Source organism: Hyla sarda, chromosome 8 (assembly GCF_029499605.1).
Source record: "Hyla sarda isolate aHylSar1 chromosome 8, aHylSar1.hap1, whole genome shotgun sequence".
NCBI classification, from domain to species: Eukaryota; Metazoa; Chordata; class Amphibia; order Anura; family Hylidae; genus Hyla; species Hyla sarda.
In genome coordinates this window covers 149,116,446-149,137,707 of record NC_079196.1, presented here as the reverse complement: position 1 = coordinate 149,137,707, position 21,262 = coordinate 149,116,446, and the positions used below count along the sequence as shown (strand labels likewise).

Here is a 21,262-nt window from a genome sequence, read left to right as displayed (position 1 = left end):
TGCTTAAACTGCTATCCGGCAGCAGCTTAAGCATTTTGCGCCGTCGGATAGCAGTTAATGCAATGGCCCCGACATATAAAAGCATCGTATGTCGATGCTGACATCGACATGCGATGGCCTCTGAGAGACCATCGTATGTTGATTTTATCATATGTCGGGGCCATCATAGGTCGGGGGGTTAGTGTAACTGGGTCTACAAGAACATGCCAGTTTAAAAAATGAAGATTTTGAATTTTCTCCTTCAATTTGCTGCTACTCCTGTGAAACACCTAAAGGGTTAACAAACCTTTTGAATGTCATTTAGAATACTTTGAGGGGTATAGTTTTTATAATGGGGTCATTTGTGGGGTATTTCTAATAAGAAGGCCCTTCAAATCTACTTCAAAACAGAACTGGTCCCTGAAAATTTTTGATTTAGAAAATTTTGTGAAAAATTGCTGCTGAACTTTGAAGCCCTCTGGTGTCTTCCAAAAGTAAAAACATGGCAACTGTATGATGCAAACATAAAGTAGACATATTGTATATGTGAATAAATATATAATTTATTTGGAATATTCATTTTCCTTTTAAGCAGAGAGCTTCAAAGTAAAGAAAATGCAAAATTTTTAATTTTTTCATCAAATTTTGGAATCTTTCACAAAGAAATGATGCAAGTATCGACGAAAATTTACCACTAACATAAAGTAGAATATGTCACGAAAAGACAATCTCGGAATCAGAATAAAAGGTAAAAGCATCCCAGAGTTATTAATGTTTAAAGTGGCAGTGGTCAGATGTGCAAAAAAATGGCCGTGTCCTACAGTGAAAATTGGCTGGGTCCTTAAGGGGTTAAGGGGGTTAATAAAATTGGGCTGCTGTGGCCTGTTTCTACCAAGTTGTTGTCTGTGCTATGTTATGGGGTTTGGGTGGGGTCACAGCGGTATGTAGACTATCCCCTAGTCATGTGCTCTAAACTAGCGCACTTTCGGTTTTGCTCTACAGAAAAGGTTGCAATATGTTGGTGCAAAATGTGCCTGCGCCAAACGAAAGCTTCCCCTAAATCCCCCTCATGCCTTTCGCACATGCCACACACAACTGTATTTTGGGGATAAACTTTTCAATGCTGCAAATTCACAGAAATACTAAGGGTGTCCACGTGGTGGCGCTGTGCACGCACGGGCCGCTCGGGACAGGGGCGGAGTGATACAGTCCTCTAGGTGGGTATAGAGGCACCTCTCCCAATACTGGCCTCTCCGGGGCTGCTGCAGGATAGTAGTGAGAGGAAGTGCGGCTTCTCCCATTCATTCACACGCTCCCTGGGCAGAGGAGCTGCGGGATAGTGACTGTTATCTCTGCCTGTCGGGATTGGCTGGACACAGTCTCTACTTTCTCCTTGTGGATTATAATCGCAGGGAAGTGAAGACTCCGGCACTTCATATAAAGGTATTCCATAGAATGAATGGACATGGGGCTTCTATCACTAGAACTCTAGGGGGGTCTGTGATGGAGAGGATGTGGCCCCTTCTGTTCTACAGTCCACGTGTCTCGGGGCTGGCATGGGCATTTAATCCAGCTGGCAGACATGGACTGGACAATAGAAGTCTACAGACAAGCTCCATGCTGGACGTTAACCCTTCACAGCCGGTGACTTTTTTTTTTACTGCTTAGATGAATGAGATGTCTTCTCAGTTCTTTAACACTCTGAGCCAGTTTTTCCCAACCAGTGTGCCTCCAGCTGTTGCAAAACTACAACTCCCAGTATGCCCAGGCAGCCTTTGGCTGCCTGGGCATACTGGGAGTTGTAGTTTTGCAACAGCTGGAGGCGTCCTGTTTGGGAAACACTGTTTTGAGCCTTTGTTTCCAGTTCAGAGATCTGACATCCAACATGTGCCACTTCCTCTGACCAGAACAAATGACCAACACCCCAACATCCCCCCCAAACTGCTCCCAACATTATAGAGCACAAAACCCCCATAGGTAACCCAGTCCAAAGATATTTCTCAGTTTCAGATGTTAATTTTTCCTAGTCTTATGATATCCATCACCATGTGAACGATCAGGACTGCGCCAAGCACTGCTGACGCCCTTTATAGCAGGAATTTGTAGGTTCTGTTCCATACAAATATATTGTGTATAGTGTCTGGCACACAATGGTGTATAAACATGCCAAAAATAACCCCTACTTATAGGTAGACTTCAATGGGCTTACACTGAGAGTCATTATTCCTGTGATGTACATGGTCTGCGCATGGTTAAAGAACAACCTTATTGTTCTGTTCCGAAATCTAGACTTATGTGGGGTCTTGTGACTGATATATATCAGTCACAAGACCCCACATATATATCAGTCACAAGACCCCACATATATGTGTGATCCCTCAACATATAATAGTTTCAACACACAATGATCTTTTCTGGACCATTGTAACTTGAAACAAGACTCAACATACAATGCTACAGACAGTCCAGATCTGTGAAACATGTCAATGGCTGGAAGAACCGACCAATCAGAATGGGCATTTTACTGGTAAAACGCCTGTATTACTGAAGTGCACGCACTGACTGGTGTCTGGTAGCGACCCCTACAGTACAGGGTGGTACTACATGTTCTGTACTCTTTACCTGTGCCAGGGTTAGCTGCTCCTTTGGACACCAGGTGAGGGCGGCTCGACTTAACTTTTTTAGGACATTGCGTGTACTTTACAGGACCCTGAAGAAGCTCCTGTCCTCTACATAGACAGTGATTTACAGCTCCCAGCAGATTTTTCTTACTTTTATATGTAAGGATTTGCTTTATCTATATTAGTTATCTACTTATTTTTGTTTAATCCTCACTTTTTCCTATTTTTGGATGACATTTTGGTGGCTTCAGAACCAATTACCAGGTTTCCATAGAGTTCTGGTATCAACATATATTGGTTTCAACATACAATGGTCGTACTGGAACCAATTAATATTGTAACTTGAGGGACCACTGTGTGTGTGTGTGTGTGTGTGTGTGTATGTATGTATATATATATATATATATATATATATATATATATATATATATATATATATATCTATATTATGGTCTTGTGACTGATTATATATATTTATAGATAGAAAGATATATAAAATATATGGTCTTGTGAGTGATATATAGGACAATTGTTGATCCGTGGTCCTGAAGCGACATGTAGAAGTATTCCTCAGCATGTCTGGCAGGATCGCTGCTGCAGGACACCTTATACCTTCACACCTCCATGGGGTGATTTCCTCTCCGTGTAGTCTCAGGAACGCCAAGTCCTGAAATGGATGTTCTGGCCAAAAAAATGTCGGTTACATACACACACTGCCCCATATGGCAAACTGATTCCATTACAAAAATCTTAATCCTGAATTTCAAGGAATGTCTGGAAAAGCCACTAAGCGAAGCCTGAAATAGCAGCCTGTGAATCACCAGTTGCTCCTAGAGAGAAGAACCTCCATCTCCTAATAAATATCTGGGGTGTTCCTAATCCGCTGGGCTTCTTCCAGGAGTGCGGGGTGCACCTTTTTTTATTTAATTTTTTTGTAATTACTACTTGCTGCTTATTGAAGCTTTAACTTATACAGTGCTGACTGTTTCCAATGTCTGTCCCTTAGTCTTTGTGTAAATACAAGAACCACTACTCCTTCCAATAGTTCTTATATAGAGCCCCTGTGCTGTGTACAATGAAGAAACAAAATATAGAAATGGAACTGGGTACACAATTGTATTGTCATGGACACAATTTGTTTCCCCCAAAAAGTGGGTACTCCACTGCCCCAGCGTTTGGAACGTCTTGTTCTGAACGCTAGGAGCTGGTGGTGGGGATCGTGACATCATGGTCACACTACGCCTCCTCAATGCAAGTCTATGGGAGGGGGCGTGACGGCAGACTCCCATAGACTTGCTTTGAGGGGGCGTAGTGTGATGTTGCGAGGGGCGTGGCCGTGATGTGTCAACGCCCGCTCCAAGCCTTCTAAATGAATGCTGGGTGCTGCACAAAGATCCCAGCTGCAGGACCCCCCACGATCAGACATCTTATCCATTATCCTTTGCATAGGGGATAAGATGTCTAGGGGCGGAGTACCCCTTTAATTATCATTGGACCCTGGAAGAGCCTTTTTTAAATTTATGCCTAGAAACAAAGTGGCCCTGGCCCATGTCAGACCCTAGGCTCCGCCTCCAACACGTGTATGGGCAAAAAAACTGATAATTGTGATGGAAAAAGGACACAGACACATCCATCATTTGTATTCTATTATCACATGCTATGGAACAGTGCCGGGGATTTAATACCAATTTTCCAAGTGATAGATTCGCTTCAAGTTCTGGCTGGGTAGAACAGTGGGCTTCGGGGCAGCTGCTTGGGCCCCACAGAAATGAGTGGCCCAGGGCAACTGCCATATTAAAGACAACCCTGGCCCTGTCTATATAAGGGTCCCGACACATGGGCTTATTACAGCTCATTGGGGGAGATTTATCAAAACCTATGCAAAGGAAAAGTTGCCCATAGCAACCAATCAGATCGCTTCTTTCATTTTGCAGAGGCCTTGTTAAAAATGAAAGAAGTGATCTGATTGGTTGCTATGGGCAACTGGGCAACTTTTCCTCTGGACAGGTTTTGATAAATCTTCCCAAATATATCCATATTACAGACATAAGTCAGTTCTGGTCATCGGAGCCATGATCAGGTCAGGATACAGCATTCTTCTTGTGTGAAGAAGGCCCAAAACTGTATGTAGAAGATACTTGTCTTTTTCTTTTTGTATGTTTTTTTTTTTTTTTAAGAACACATAAATGAAAAAAGCAAGTTGCTGTGTAATTTGAATCCTTATGTTTCTTGATATTGTGAGAGTTTTGGTTATGTGTGAAGGTTACTGATAATGCCGCTTATGCCTTATCTCTACTGTATTCCTACATGAGGAACTAGGTGCAGGTTTTGGCCTTCAGTTATGTATAGTCTGGTTAGTTTTGTTTGTTTCATGTTCCAAGACATTTTGTAAATCTGATCTGCGGATTGTAGAGCTGTGACTAAACAAAGCAGAATGCGATTTTCGTTTTACAGTGCCTTCCACAGTTGGATAAAGGGAGGACACTGCCAGAAGGGCTCGGCATTCATGGTGTACCTCTGGCAGACGAGGGGCCACACAGCAGACACTTTGCTGGAGGGGAATGTTTTTAGAAACATCTGACATTGTTCTGTTTAGTTTTTCCATTTACCTCACCCAAAACATTGACCCTGTGTAAACCTTTTAGGCTGGGTTGACACTACGGAATTTCTTCCTGGAATTCTGCTTTGAAATTGCAGGTAGAAATTCCGCTTACTAAAATGTATAGTGTAGTGAATGGGTTTCCCTTTGCAAATTCACGCTTCGGAATTTGGGAACTGAAAATCCACTTGAAAATTTCCGCCTGAAGAATGGCGTTGCTCATTCTTCAGGCGGAAATACTCGCGGAACACATTGTAGTCTATTGGAGACTGCAGTGTCCGCTCGGTCCTGAATCAGTCGGTGCTGGCTGTACTCGGAATCTCCGCGTGGAAATTTTCTGCCCGGAGATCCCGCAGTGTGAACCTAGCCTTAATTTCACCATTTTCAATGTATGGTTTCCAGGGATTGTATATTATCTCACCCAAGATGTGTGACCCCTTCAAACTGTTTTGAAATGCAGGATACCCCTTTAAGCCAGGTGTGGGTTTGAAAAGGGAAGAAGTCTTAATTAGTACTGGACATGTATAAAGGAAATATTATCTGTTCCCGGCTTTGTATTCAGTAATTGCAATTAAAAACCTGAATGTGTGAACACACCCTTTAAAAGGGTTTTACAGTGAAGAGAAAGAAGTCTAAACTGATGCGTTATGTGAAATTAAAGGGAACTTATCACTACTTTTAACCAATAGGAGCATGTTCTGTAGCTGTACATAAGTGTTACTACCATATTTCTATGTCCTGGAATGATGGCTGTAATCTTAAAGGGGTACTCTGGTGGAAAACTAAATAAATAAATATGTGTGATATATATCTCTATCTATCTATATCTCTGTTCCAAATGGACCATCGTATGTTGAGGGATCCGTGCAATGTAAAGTATAGGAGGTATACTCGCGTGTCCCAGCCGCTCCGGACCCGTCACCGCTGCCCTGGATGTCGCCCTCCATCGCTGTCACTGCGTCCCCGGGGCGTCCAAGCCGCTCCGGAACATCTCTGCTGCCCGGGATCCTCGCTCTCCGTCGCCGCCTATTGGATGACGGGAAGGCGTGCGCGACGACTTGATGATGTTGAAGGAGAGTGCCGGCGTAGCAGGGGACCCCGAAGAAGACGCGCCGGAGCCCCGAGGACATGTAAGTGATCGTCAGGGCACACTGCGCACCGTAAATGGCTATCCGGCTGAAGCAGTCTGCGTTGCCAGATAGCCGTTTATGCGATGGCCCCGACATACAAAAGCATCGTATGTTGATGCTGCCTTCAACATACGATGGCCTCTGAGAGGCCATCGTATCTTGAAATGATCGTATGTCTGGTCCATCGTAGGTCGTAGGTCGTGGGGGGGGGGGGGTCACTGTACTTGTGAGCTGCTGTATTCTCCAGAGGAAGTTCTTTTATTTTTGGATTTCTTTTCTGTCTGACCACAGTGCTCTCTGCTGACACCTCTGTCCATGTCAGGAACTGTCCACAGCAGGATAGGTTTTCTATGGGGATTTGCTTCTGCTCTGGACAGTTCCTGGCATGGACAGAGGTTTCAGCAGAGAGCAGAGCATTGTGGTCAGACAGAAGATAAATTTAAAAAGAATAGAACTTCCTCTGGAGCATGCAGCAGGTAAGTACTGAAAGGATTAAGATTTCTTAATAGAAGTAATTTACAAATATGTTTAACTTACTGGCACAAGCTGATTTTCAAAAAATAGTTTTCCACCGGATTACTCCTTTTAAGAAATCAAGCTTTATAAAATTGAGTTATATGTATATTCTCATCAAGTAATCCCTTTGGTGGTGCGGTATTGGCATATAGTCACCATGCTCAGGGCTGTAATCACGCCTCACACGATCAGTGATGTCTGGGATTAGACACAGGCCCTGGGGGCTTTTAGCCACCGGTGCATTGCAATAGAATGAGATTTGCCTTCGGATGAGATGCTCCGCCTCCATTACATCCTATTGGCTCACACTTGTCACTTGACATATTTAACCGTCACGCATCGACGCGCACAGCAGTCTCAGTTTGGCTATCACAGGGAGAGGATCTCCTCTCCCTGTGATAGCTGAAGCTGCACGGAGCTGCACCGAGCTCAGGCCACAGAAGCTCATACATTTACTCAGCTCATACGGCTCAAACATTTACTCTTTTTTATTACATTTACTGTTTTATAGATCTACAGCGCTATCGGGATCCCTATGCCCGATAGCGCTGTCATCAGCGTGCCTCCCCGCGAGCGCGATAGATCCACAGCGCTATCGGGATCCCAATGCCCGATAGCGCTGTCAGCGTGCCTCCTGCCAGCGCAGAGGCCATGAGAGCTCCGTGCAGCTTCAGCTATCACAGGGAGAGGAGATCCTCTCCCTGTGATAGCCAAACTGAGACTGCTGTGCGCGTCGATGCGTGACGGTTAAATATGTCAAGTGACAAGTGTGAGCCAATAGGATGTGATGGAGGCGGAGCATCTTATCTGAAGGCAAATCTCATTCTATTGCAATGCACCGGGACCACCTGGTATTGACGTGGGGTCAGCCCGTGACCCTGCGTCATAGCAGGGGAGCGGGCACAGGATGTACAGGCACGCCCTGTGTCCTTAAAGAGTTAAAATATGGTTATTTTCAATAAAGATTTATGTGGTTAACTTATATCTGGTGGTAGTGTTGTTATTATTTGGGGTGGTTTGGTTACTTCACACTACACACATTTGTGTTGGTTATTTCAGAATTATTGCCTGTTTCTTTTGTTGGGGGCTTGTCCTGGGACATCTCAAAAGTTAAGATCTGCCTCAGATCAGCCCTCTGCTGTTCAGGAGAACAATCCTGGAGAAGCCTGTGCTGCTGCATGCTCCTCTCCCTGCCGCTGTGTCACATGATTATGACACACTCGGCAAGCTTGTCTCGATCATGTGACGCTGAGCCGGGAGAACGCACTGAAAGCTCATTTTTCCTGGTTCATTCTCCTGATCGGCAGACATCTGGACACTCTCACCCTTACCGATCCAAACTTTTGACCTGTTGTTAGGGCATGTCAAAAGTTTTTCCTACTGACAGTGGCCATTTTAATTTTAAACTGGGGCTTACATTTAAAATAAGGGTTTGTTTGACTTCAATTGCAAAGTCGAAATCCACAATAAATGTGCGGGTGTTGAAGCTTTTGTTGTGGACCCGCAGTAAAGTTCACAGATGCAGAATTGAAATATATTGCGCTTTTTTTTAAATTTTTTTTAAATTTATTTTTTAATCTAACAATATCCACAGCCAATCCACACTAAGATCTGCAATTTCTTGTGGAAATGCAGCAGATTTTCCACTGTGCATAATCTACAGCATTTCCACTGTATGTGCCCATACTCTAAATCTGAGCCCTATCTTTAAGAAGCCCTATATACTGTATGAAGATGTTCATGATCAGAAGTCCCTTTAGCCCCTGGCGTATAACGCACTTTTAAAACTTTAAATTTAAGGCAAAAACCCTTCCTGTGTGTTAAACACCAATAAATGTGCTGGTCACTGATTTAAAGTGGCCACAGCGCCGGCTTCTTGTTAAAGATCAGCAGCCTGGCCACGGCCACTTTAAAACAGTGACTAGCGGCGGCTACTGTGGGCCAACACTTTTTTTCCCCCCTGTTTTTATATATTTTTTTTTTTCTTTACCTTGCCACACTTCGGCAGGCTCGGGTCAGGCGTGTCTTGCAGGCTGTGCTGCTAGTAAAGATTGACTAGTGACGTCACCTGCCGGCTCCTCTACGCGGTGTCAGGGACGTCACTCTTCATTCCCTGCAGCTGCCGCTGGTTACTGTTCTAAAGTGGCCGCGGCTGGGCCGCTGAACGTTAACAAGCAGCCGGCGCTGTGGTCACTCTGACCAGCGGTGGCTGCAGGGAATGACGAGTGACGTCCCTGACACCGCGCAGAGGAGCAGGCAGGTGACATAACTCGTCATCCTTTACTGGCCGCACAGCCCGCAAGACCCGCCTGACCTGAGCCTGCCGGAGCACAGTCAGGTGAGGAAAAATATAAAATCCAGGGCGCAGGGGGGAATGATGAGGCAGGGCGAATAACGGGAAAGGAGGCACAAAGGGAAAAATAATGAGGCACACGGGGAGTCAGGTGGGGGGGTTTTACGCAAACTGAGGAGCAGGGGGCGATCAAAGTTGGGGGGAGGGGGGGGGGGGCATTTATTTTAGAGCTTCCAAGTCATTTATTTAACATTTTATTTATTTATTTTTTACTCAGATTTTCCTGTTAAAATGAGGGTTAAACACCAGTGTGATTTTATACGCCGATAAATACGGTTATTGGTGAAAATGAATTCACTGACTGTAAGCAAAGAACTTGAAAATAGTCAGAAACGGAAACCCTTAGGGGGAGATTTGTGAAAACCTGTGCAGAGGAAAAGTTGTCCAGTTGCCCATAGCAACCAGATCACTTCTTTCAGTTTTCACAGGCCTTCCTAAAAATGAAAGAAGCGAGCTGATTGGTTGCTATAAGTAACTGGGCAAGTTTTCCCCTTCACAGGTTTTGATGAATCTTAGTAACTAACTCCACTCTTGAGATTGTTCAAAAAGGCAACTATATGGTCTAGTAAGCAAGGATTCCGTATGGAGGCCATAGTATTCAGTAGTAACATGTATAAGGAATTGACGATTCTAAACAGAAAACATCCTGTAAACTGATGACTGTAAAAGAGCCTCTGGTGAGTTCACACCCATAAGTGAGACACAACATACTCAAAAGGTAGTGTCATTATTACAAAGTATTTAGGGTTATAATATCTCAAAGTTTTAAGGACATTACTGTAGTACTAGTGCTTTATATGTATTTTCATTTACTGTTTCATCTATGATATTAGACAACAAATACCCCAGGGGGTCCCAGGGCCAGGCTTACCCCAAACTAAGGACCCCCCCCCCCAATTATTAAAACTTAAAGTAGCTTTTATTGTGCTCAACTAAAAGTGGTGTATATTTGGTAATCACTGGTAGTGTATGAATCTATAAATCACGTACACCAGGTCATAATGTTTTTTGTTTGACTTCTTATATCGAGAGCTGTCTCTATGTTGAATTACTGTATTGATTGTATGTACACTGTTTACGTCTGAAACACTATGACCTATAGTGACGATCTAAAAACCATCCTCTCTGACGTTTCTGGCTTTATCAAAGGCACGAGGCATGGCATGGTTTCGCAGGCAGACATGATCTCACAGTTGTGTCACTGTGGAGTGTCCCTGATGTCCTAACATCCAATCACTGGTTGTAACGTATCAATTCTGCGACGCTTCACTAGTCATATGGTCTCCAAGTATGTCACCTGATATCCATTCCAGCATCACTGATCACCTGACTATGTATACCACGGTCCGGAATATATTGTGGATGTCTTGTAGTTTTAGTAATTCAATTATACACAGAGACATTTAACTATTTGAATGGTGTATACTGGTAATGTACCTATGATTTATGGACATAATTGGTCCCTGAACAATTACAATAACTTTTATTGTTCCAAAAACTATCCTGACATCACTCTCGGTATGGTATATATTGATTTTAGTCCTTCTATCAGCCTTTTGGTTATAACAAAGGCACCTAATGAAGCTAGCAAACTACCTGCATAAGAAGAATACAAGCATGCCGATTAATAATAGAAGTTCTCGCGCATGCGTTGACTATTAAGGAAGTCCACTAATAAAGTGAAGTTCCCTCATAGTCTTGCGCTGTGAGTAAGACTATAGATTTCATATAGAAGTCTTGGCGCATATGCAGTACACTGCAGCATAGCAGTGGTGACTTTTTACAAAGTCTGGAGACATGTGGATATCAGGTGACATATTTGGAGACCATATGACTAGTGAAGCGTCGCAGAATTGATACTTTACAACTAGTGATTGAATGTTAGGACATCAGGGACGCTCCACAGTGACGGATCTATGAGATCATGTCCTGAGTCTATAAATAGACGAGTCTGCAAGACCACTCCATACCTCGTGTCTTTGATAAAGCCAGGATTCATTGGCGAAATGTCAGAGGATGGTTTAAGTTTTCAGATCCTCACTATAGGTCATAGTGTTTCAGGCTACAGTGTACATACAATCAATACAGTAATTCAACATAGAGACAGCTCTTATATAAGAAGTGAAACAGAACCATTATGACCTGGCGTACGTGAATTTTAGATTCACTACCTGTGGTTACAAATCTACAACACTTTTAGTTGAGCACAATAAAAGCATAGTTTTAATAATTTGGGGGTCCTTAGTTTGAGGTGAGCCCTGCAAGGTTATTTCCCCAAAGGAGTGTTGTTTGATCTTTGATATTGGCTCTACTAACAGAACATGTAATTAATTACATGTTGTAATTTCAAATTTAGCTCTGTTTCTCGGCACCACTTGTTGCTTCTGTGCGACAGTGACATCCCTTGCTGGTTGAAGCGGTGATGCCTCTTTGGATACATCATATCATCATGCTGTAATGAAAACGGTATTTTTGAACATTGCGTAAATGCTGACCCATTGGTAATGAGCCGATCATGGTGTGACCCCCGTTTTAAACACTGGGACCGGGCGTAGGGTGTACAGGTACGCCCTGCGTCCTTAAGAGGTAACTTTTATGTAGGTTATTGAGTCTTTGTATAGCCCTAGCCTTGTTAAAGGGGTACTCCAGTGGGATCCATTTTTTTTTTTTAAATCATCTGGTGCCAAAAAGTTGTAAATTACTTATATTTAAAAATATCAATTTTTCCAGTACTCCAGAGGAAGTTGTGTAGTTCTTTCCTGTCTGACCAGAGTGCTCTCTGCTGATGCCTCTGTCTGTCTCAGGAACTATACAGAGTATGAACAAGTCCCCATAGAAAACCTCTCCTGCTCTGGACATTTCCTGACATGGACAGAGGTGTCCGCAGAGAGCACTGTGGTCAGACAGTAAAGAACTACAGAACATCCTCAGGAGCATACAGCAGCTGATAATAGCTGGAAGGATTAAGATTTTCTAATAGAAGTAATTTACAAATCTGTTTAATGGCACCAGTTGATTAGAAAATATTTGTTTTCCACCAGAGTACCCCTTTTAAGGCTGACACTGGATAAGCACATATTCTTAATATGGTGAGGATTATGTAATAACATATGACTGTAGCACTTCAGCTTCCATCATAGGAAGCAATGGGCCTGGTACTATTTCCATGGTAAGATTTCCCATTATCTGCTGAAGAGAACATTTTTAAATGTCAGGTGTCCCACCCTGTAGATGAGATTTACATCTGTTTCTCTTTGTTAGCATGGACGTGCAGATTTATGGTCTATTTATCTGAGCATCTGTGGTGCCCTTAAGGCGGTTTTCATAGTTTATTTTATGGAGTATTTAGCTGAAAGCCATTTCCCTCCGATGGGCTTCGGGCGGGCCGATTTTGATCTAATCTGCTTGTAGTTGGATGAAATTGGATCTCGGTTGACTGTTATATATTGCACACTTAATGCTAGAGGTTACATCCAGTACAGTTGCAGAAGAAAAGCGTTGTTCCCACAGTCTGGCAGAGCTCACGTAATATATTTGTACATTCCAGAAATGTCCTTTCCAGATGATGAGTGGTGTATGGCGGTTGCAGTAAAATGTCTTTTACTTGGTCACTTCCATGTATCCCACGTGTATTTATAGCAGTTGGACACATGTAGGATGTGTACACAATAAAAATGAAAATAGATTAGATCAGTGGTTCTTAACCTGGGTTCAATCAGGGGTTCAGTGAGTCAGTCCCGGGGGTTCAGCGGGGGAGGTCGCAACAGGACAGGCAAACCAAGCAATTGCTTGGGGCCCTGAGCAGAGACGGTGTTTGCCCGTCCTGTAGCGACGGGGCAATTCCCCCCCCCCCCCCATCACTATTAACTCCCTGCGGCCCCGCGTTAAGTTTAAAAACGCAGGGCCGCCGGGACATAGCGCACGCCGCGACGTCACTGACGCCCTGTGCGTGCGCCCACGGAAACTAAGGCGCCAAGGACCAGATGATAGAGGAGGAGGAAGACGCGCGCTGGCCAACTTGGTAAGTGACCAGCGGCACGTCATCTTCGGTGCTCCGACCACCGGTCCCGAGACCTACTGGTATAGCCGGAGCGGTGGTCGGAGCCCTGAAGTGGGCAGTACACAGGCATACAGCCTCTAGCCATACACTGTATATGGCTGGAGGCTGTATGTCTGTGGGGGAACACTGCCTACATCAGTGGTCTTCAACCTGTGGACCTCCAGATGTTGCAAAACTACAATTCCCAGCATGCCCGGACAGCCGCTGGCTGTCCGGGCATGCTGGGAGTTGTAGTTTTGAAACATCTGGAGGTCCGCAGGTTGAAGACCACTGGCCTACATAATGTGGGGGAACGCTGCCATTTTTGCGAAAATGACGAGAGTGGCATTTGCCAAGGTAAAGCCGCGCATTTCTGAACTGGTCTCTGAAAGACAACAGCAGAAGTCACACTGATTTGCAGTAAATATTCATTATGTTTTTGTGTGAAAATAATGTTTTCATGGTTTGGTTCCTAATTGTTTTGTTCATTTTGTGCACATATGTATATATATATATATATATATATATATATATATTCTCCTATGTTTTGAATTTGAAAATTCATATTTAATTTTTCCAATTAAGAGGGGTTCGGTGAATGCGCACATGAAACTGGTGGGGTTCAGTACCTCCAACAAGGTTAAGAACCACTGGATTAGATAGAAAGATACATAGAGATGTTGTTAGTGGCCACCTCAAGTGTTACGGGCATTGTGTTTTCCATGGTGAAGTGTAGCAAACAGCTGCATTGCATCAAATCCGTTCTAGGGTCAGGAGGTTGTACATACGGCTCTAAGTCTGTTCAGTAACTTATTCTTCTTATTTACATTTAGCAATACATCTAGGTTAACTCCGTAAAGGCCAACAATTTAGCCTATCCAATCTTTAATTGAGCAAATGCTACATTGAGCGGTTAGAGATATTCTACTTTATTTTTATGATATATTCTCTCCTTTTACTAGCAATATTGTGGTCTCTAGCGTTTGTTGTGTTAACCTATTTTGTGTGAACTGGTTTTATGTGAATTCCACAGATGCTCCTGTGTGACTAGATACACAATGGTTACACTATCAAGAATCACCTACTTAATAAGGAGAAATTTGGGTAAATGTGGCTGATTCACCATTATGCGCGCTGAGTTTCTGTGCAGAAATTGACCTGCAGCGCAAATGTTTTAATCTGCAGCGTGTCAAATGTTGGGTCTGATCCACTGTGGATTTATTTATCTGCAGGGAGGTAAATCTTCATTAAATTTAGATATGTTGCATATGGCTATGGAACTGCATCAACATTTGCAATATTGGAATTTTAATTCGCTTTTAGTGTTAGAATATTAGCATATTTATCTTCTTGTAGTCCACAGCAGCAAATCCTTCCCAAATCCGCACAATCACTGCAGAAATGCTGTGGAGGTTCCACTGTGGGGCAAAATCCTTTAAACGGCTTATCCAGGATTAGAAAAACAGAGCTAATTTCTTCCAAAACAGCCCCACCCCTGTCCTTAGGTTGTGTGCAGTATTACAATTTGTCCCCATTCATTTTAAAGTAACAGCTGCAATACCGCACACAACCTGAGGACCTGTGGTGCTGTTTTGGCAGAAATCCGCACTGATTTTCTATTCCTGGACAATGAGACATGTGCTGCCACAGGCTTACCTGGCAGTAACTCACAAACGCAGCACGTCTTGGAGCTGTATACTATATACTATTTCAACATAATTTACAGTACCTATTGGACTATTTGTAAGGGTGTGTTCACACTACGTTTGTAGTGTACAGTTGCTGGATCCGGTTGGGAGGGGCGAAAGCCGGCCGCTCCCGTATCCCAGCCGGATCTGGCCCGAACACCATTCATTTCAATGAGCCGACCGGAGTCAAACTCTGACTCCGGTTGTCTAATTTTTGCCCCGTGTACGGTTTTCTGACCAGCTCTAAAACCGTAGTATACCACTGTTTTTGGTCTGGTCAGAAAGCCGTATATGGGGAAAAATGAGACAACCTGAGTCAGCATTTGACTCCTGTCGGCTCATTAAAATGAATGGGGTTTGGGCCAGATCCGGCTGGGATACAGTAGCGGCCGATTTTTGCCCCTCCCAACCGGATCCATCAACCGTACACTACAAACGAAGTGTAAACCCAACCTAACTGACCATATTTAAAATTCTTACATCTTTACTACCACCACTAGAGGTTTAGCTTGGAGGAGAGATGGAGCGTTCTTCTTTATAGCGAATGTGTAGTCATAGACAGAAGGCTATGCAGTGCAGCCACCCCAAATCGAAAACATAAACCGTTATGGTAGTGTGATACCAGAAATATATTTTTCAGAAGTTTTTTGTATTTGTTCCGAACGCTACTACATGGGTGCAATAGTAATCTTAGCACTTTATATTTGCAGCAATGTAAAATGACTACTTACAGTATATATGACACAGCAAATGGTGAATACAGCTCAGGTTTCAGCAGTCTGGGTATGGCCTAAGTTCACGTAATGCAGTTTGTCTGTAGTTCTTTTTCTTAGATCTGTGTGCGGGACAAAAGTAACTTAATGGATTACATCATGTTGAATGTGAGTAGTGCAAATGGATATACAGAGCAAAGAATTAATGTCTTTCAACTTTACTAGACTTTCCAAACCTTTCACAAAAAGTCTTTTTTCCAGAGGTTAATGCATAGCGATCAGCCATCACACATCTGCAGCCAATAATCTGTAGACATCTGGGAGTCCAGCGAGAAGTAACCCACATAGCTTTTTACTAAGTGGAATCTGTTAAAGGAATAAGAGTGTTCTTAGTCTGGACTACGTCTTTTGACAAGGCTGTCATGATGAAATCCAGACTAGTTATCCATAGGAGTTCTCATACCTTGCTCACCAGTAAACTTCCTGTAGTGTCGCAAATTGCATTGATGACTGTTAAGTGACTATTTACCGTAGTTACGTGTGCGTTCATGTTAAAGAACCAGTTTTGAGATGCTCTCGGGCTTTTTATTGACATTATAGATTTTTACATACATTTGACCTAATACATATACTGTCATACCAATAAAGATTATTTTGAAAGAGAATTTAACACTTGTTCAACGGGAGGCAGCCACCTAGAAGTGCAGCCTTGTTTGAGGAAAAGTAAAAAGCGCACAGAACACATTATTCAAGAGTCTGAACACAGATGCAGCCTCCTAATTTTCAACTCATTTGAGCATTTCTTTCTGAAGTCCCTCACATGATGCATTTATTTTCCTTACAAGGTCCCTCAGCACAGAAGGGCACTTGGAATGTGAGTCTATCACTAGGTCAGCTGCCTCGACCGAGAGGGGCCAGCAAATCGACAGACAAATGCCTAGAGTGGAGTAAGCTGGCAGTGTACCTCTTAGTAAATTGTTCTCTCACTTATGGAAGATGACAACGTAAGAGACTAAGCTGTGGTCCTCGGTCCGCGCCTATTGCACGTTCAATACGTCATGCTGTGGTTCAGCAAATCCCTGGCTGCAGCAAAGTCTCTCCTTGGCAATGTGACATATTGAGCCCCGGCACCAGGAAGAATACCAGGGCTTAATACGTCACATTGCCACTCAGCCAATCATTGGTTAAGGCGGGACATCATTGTGGCCAGTGATTCACTGAGCTGCAGCGTGACGTATTGACCACAGGGAAACAAGAAGAGGAGTGCATTGGGGTCTGAAGTGGGACAACAGAGGCATCAGGAACAGCGTTGGAAGGTAAGTAGATGTTTTATTTTTTTCATTCCTGACAGAATGGTAATGTGTAAACTTTTTTTTTTTATATACAAAAATAGGCAAAAAAAAGAAAAAGCCCTATTACGGAGTATCCCTTTAAAGAGGACAAATTAGTTCTAATAAACTATGTTGACAAACCAGATATACAAGCACTACTGTCGCTAAAAATTGGTCAAGCGTCACTTTATCTTTTACAGGCAATGTAGCCCACAATGGTTTGACTGATAATACAATGAGAAATATGCTGTTTAAAATTGCAGACACAGCCGGTACCCTTTTACTGATACTCAGAAAAGTAGACATGAGAGTAACAAAGTGAGTGTTGCCAGCTTCCAAAATGGCCTTACTCAAAACAGTGTGTCCTAATTAAAGGACGGTCATTTAATTACATAACCAATGCAAGAAGACCCCGCCAGCTCGCTGCGGCAGGAATGTCAGAGTTGGTTCCACAATGCCATAAATATCCTAACTTGGAAAATTCTAATCTGTTAGGTCTGGTATTTCTACAGGAATTTAAAGGCAGAGATAAAGCCCGGAAGTCCTCTACAGATTCCTGATTCCAGGGCCAGAGATAAGAGTATAGTCAGGGACAAGCAAGAAAGCCATACAACAGTGGTCAAGGCCCCACCCATAGAGGAGGATTTGCCAGGATTAGATCTATGGCAAGACTTTACCTCAGGCCATTAGGTCCTGAGTGTAATAAAAAAAAAATGCTTTATTCTTCCCTTGAACATTTCTCCTTACAGAGAAGGAAGCCTCATTCAGGTCAGACAAATTATTAGACCAGGTACTAATGATAACATGAGATGCGTGGAACATTTCATGGGCAGACCCAAATCAAAAAGGAATGCATAAGCCACTTATTTCCATCCAAAACCCAGATTGTTCAGTCAGACCTATATTAAATGTAAATCCCCAGAATGAACTTATCCCCTATCCTCAAGAGATAAGTAGCTGATCGCGAGCGAGGTGGGGTGGGGGAAGGGGTGTGACGTATCCCCTGAAATCTCCTGAATGGTGGGATCCCGTCCCACTCAGTCATGAGTGCCAGTAGTCTACCTCTAGCCGTCACATGCTCCATTCATTTCAGGAAGTAGACGACACGTGCTCCTGACTGAGCGGAACAATGTCCCGTTCTTTAGATCGCAGGGGGTCTGATCGTTGTGGATAGGAAGTAAGTTAATTCTAGCTGTAGTACCCCTTTAACAAATTCTTGAAAAAGGAAAGGTTCAGGCTGGAAAACTGTTCATATTAAAAATGGACTTAAAAGATGCTTTCGGTTCTATATAGCTCCTGAACACAAGAGACTGCTTTAATCCTGGTGGAAAGGTCAATTATGCCATTGGAACATAATGGTATTTGGCCTCTCCATAGCACCTTAAACCTTTACAATAGTATTAAAAGGAGTGATCACTCATTTAAGGTCAAAGGGTGTCTCTTAGAAAACTTAGGACTTGCGCTAAACAAACAAAAATCAGTTCTTTAACTGACCGTTAACACTGGTGTTTTTGGGTTTCCAAATAGACTCAACAATTTGACTTAAGTATCCCCCTAGACAATTGGGAAGAACTAAAATGCATAGAAGAGGAAAGTCATTTAGAAAAAAAATGTCACTAAGACCATTAGCCAGTCTTATTGGGAAAATAGTTGCAATGCAATCTGGGTTCAGAACCGCTCCTGCGCTTTTTTAGAAAATTGCATATGTGGCTGGGAAATCTCAGGCGAGGACACTGGTGGAACAAAAGAGGAACTCTTCCATCAGACATTATAGAAGAGTTGTCCCACATTACACTGCTAATCAAATCTCTTCTTTGTCCAATCAGGCTTCTCCCTCTAGATATTACAATCCCAACAGATGTCACTAACAACCGGTTGGGAAGCTTTTTCCATACACTCCACAAGAAGAGGTAAAATTGTCAAAGATCACTTCTCAGTCTCATACCTAAATCTGCTCTGATAAAATGGATAGCAGGACTGCAGTGACTTATATAAAGATGGTCCAAAAATCTATGCTTAAAGGACATAACATTTTGGTTATTGACCCTAGAGAATGAAATAGAACTCATAGCCCAGTTTATTTCAGGCACTCAAACAAGATGGCAGGTTCCCCATCCAGACAGAAACTAACTTTGCCTACATTGAGCCTCACAGCCTAGAAGTTTCTAATCCTGAATCAGAAATTTGGTCTTAAAGGGGTACTCCACTGCTCCAGCGTTCGGTACATTTTGTGCCGAACGCTGGGTGCGGGCTGCAGGTGTCGTAACATCGCGGCCATGCCCTTCGTGACTTCACGCCATGCCCCTTCCCATAGACTTGCATTGAGGGGGCGTGACCGTGAAATCACAAAGGGCGTGGATGTGACGTCACGACGAACAAAATGTTTCGAACACTGGGGCAGTGGAGTACCCCTTAAAGGAAATAGATTTGTTTGCATTGGACATAACAGTCCAGATTCAAAAGTTTGTGGCAAGAATCTGGTCTTGGAAAGCTTGGAGGATAGATGCTTTATCTTTTCCATTGAAGGGCCTACAGAATCTGTATGCTTTTCCCCTCCTACACTTATGGTCTAGACATTACAGAAGATAGAGGAGGAATACATTTATAAAATTGTACTAGTGTATCTGTCTATCCACACCCTGGTTTCCCAAACTTCACAAGATGAGGATAGAAGAGAAGATACTCCTTAGAATGACATCAGAGTATTCCAGGGCTCATTGGATCCATTAGTTCAACTCCCACAGTTAATGTGGAAAACAGCTTTACAAGGCTCTTCTCATACCCACAACAGAACAACCTAATAATCTTCTAAATTGGACCTAAAACCTCCAAAATTTGAGGTCAAACCTTAGGGGAAATGCCGCAGATTCCCCAGATTTATGTGCAGCTCTGACCTTTTAGCTTCCTGACATCACAATTTCAATCAGGAATATCCACTAACACCTTAAACACTAGAGTTCAGCTTTAAGCATAATCGTTCTGAATCTCATGGAAAGTTACATATATCCAAGATTACTTAAAGATGATGTCCAGTGCTTAAGCAATTTATCCCCTATCCCAGCCGTTGGACCCCCCGCGATCTCCCATACAGGGCTGAGCTGCTGTGTGTGACATTTCGCACCAGTACAGGGGGCGTATTTCTACCAGCAGTACAACTGTTACAAACATGCCCCTTCCATTCATCTCTATGGGAGAGGCGCAGACGCAGGAAAGATTTTTTTTTCACCAAAAAAACAGCAAGAGATGCAAAAAAAATGTCAAAATCCGCTGCATCAAATACGTACGGTTCAGCAGCCTTCAGTTGAATGCAATGGTATTCTACTGCACCATTTACACCACACTATTTTCAGGTATGAAAATTCTCGACCCCATAATCCAGAATGTACTCAGAATGTATTGCTGTCTATGGAGACAGCGCATTTCCGTGCGGTTCTAGTGCCAGCTTGTTCTGCCGGCACCTGCTACAGATTGAATATCCGGGTGGAGATTCCATAGTATGAATATGTCTTTACTGTTGCACAAGAGGGACACACGGCCCAGTTTTCCAGTATGGACAACCCCTTTATGTCTGTTCATCTTACCTAGAGATGAGCGAATTTACAGTAAATTCAATTCGTCACAAACTTCTGGGCTCGGCAGTTGATGGCTTATCCTGCATAAATTAGTTCAGCTTTCAGGTGCTCCCGTGGGCTGGAAAAGGTGGATACAGTCCTAGGAGACTCTTTCCTAGGACTGCATCCACCTTTTCCAGCCCACCACTGTAAATTCGCTCATCTCTAATCTTACCAGTGGAATTAGCCATTGTATATTGATTGCTACACAGACTGATCCATCTGCAGCTTTACAGCGGGGACATTGTCACGTGTTTTTACATTCTTACAAGAGACATGATTTATTAACCCTCGCGACATGGCATGTTTTGTATACATATGCATGTCTGGAATTTTTTCCCAGCTCATTCTTGTCATTTCTCACAATTTTCAGCAGCATCTTGCATTGCAATGTAAGGCATTTAAAGCACTTGTATTTTCTTCGTACTATCAGTCTCTGTATAAAAAAAAAAAAAAAAAAATTGATAAATCTTGAAATTCTGTTTCCAGGACAGACACATTATCCAGTTTTCACTGTTAATCCTTGAGATTATTGCATTTTGGGAATGGAATGTAAGTAGGTGATCAGCTGGGAGAATTAGTTATCATAACTAGGAAAGGTCATTCCTGCTTAAGGGTCTGTTCACACTGAGGAATTGGAGAGGAATTTCCACGAGTAATTCTGCTCGCTTTTTCCTCTCCA

At 43.1% G+C, this 21,262-nt stretch overlaps 1 protein-coding gene across 3 annotated transcripts in view; it reads left to right on the top strand.

Annotated features, from left to right (window-relative positions):
- Positions 1-1,223: 1,223 nt before the first annotated feature.
- MYO1B (myosin IB) overlaps positions 1,224-21,262 on the top strand; it is a 219,646-nt gene continuing 199,607 nt past the window's right edge. For 2 of the 3 annotated variants that reach the window (XM_056533486.1, XM_056533484.1), the window contains exon 1: positions 1,224-1,422. The gene's annotated coding sequence lies outside the window, so the exon portion shown is untranslated. Of the gene's footprint in view, positions 1,423-4,662; positions 4,681-21,262 lie in introns of those variants that run through there. The other variant, XM_056533485.1, reaches the window with a different exon arrangement.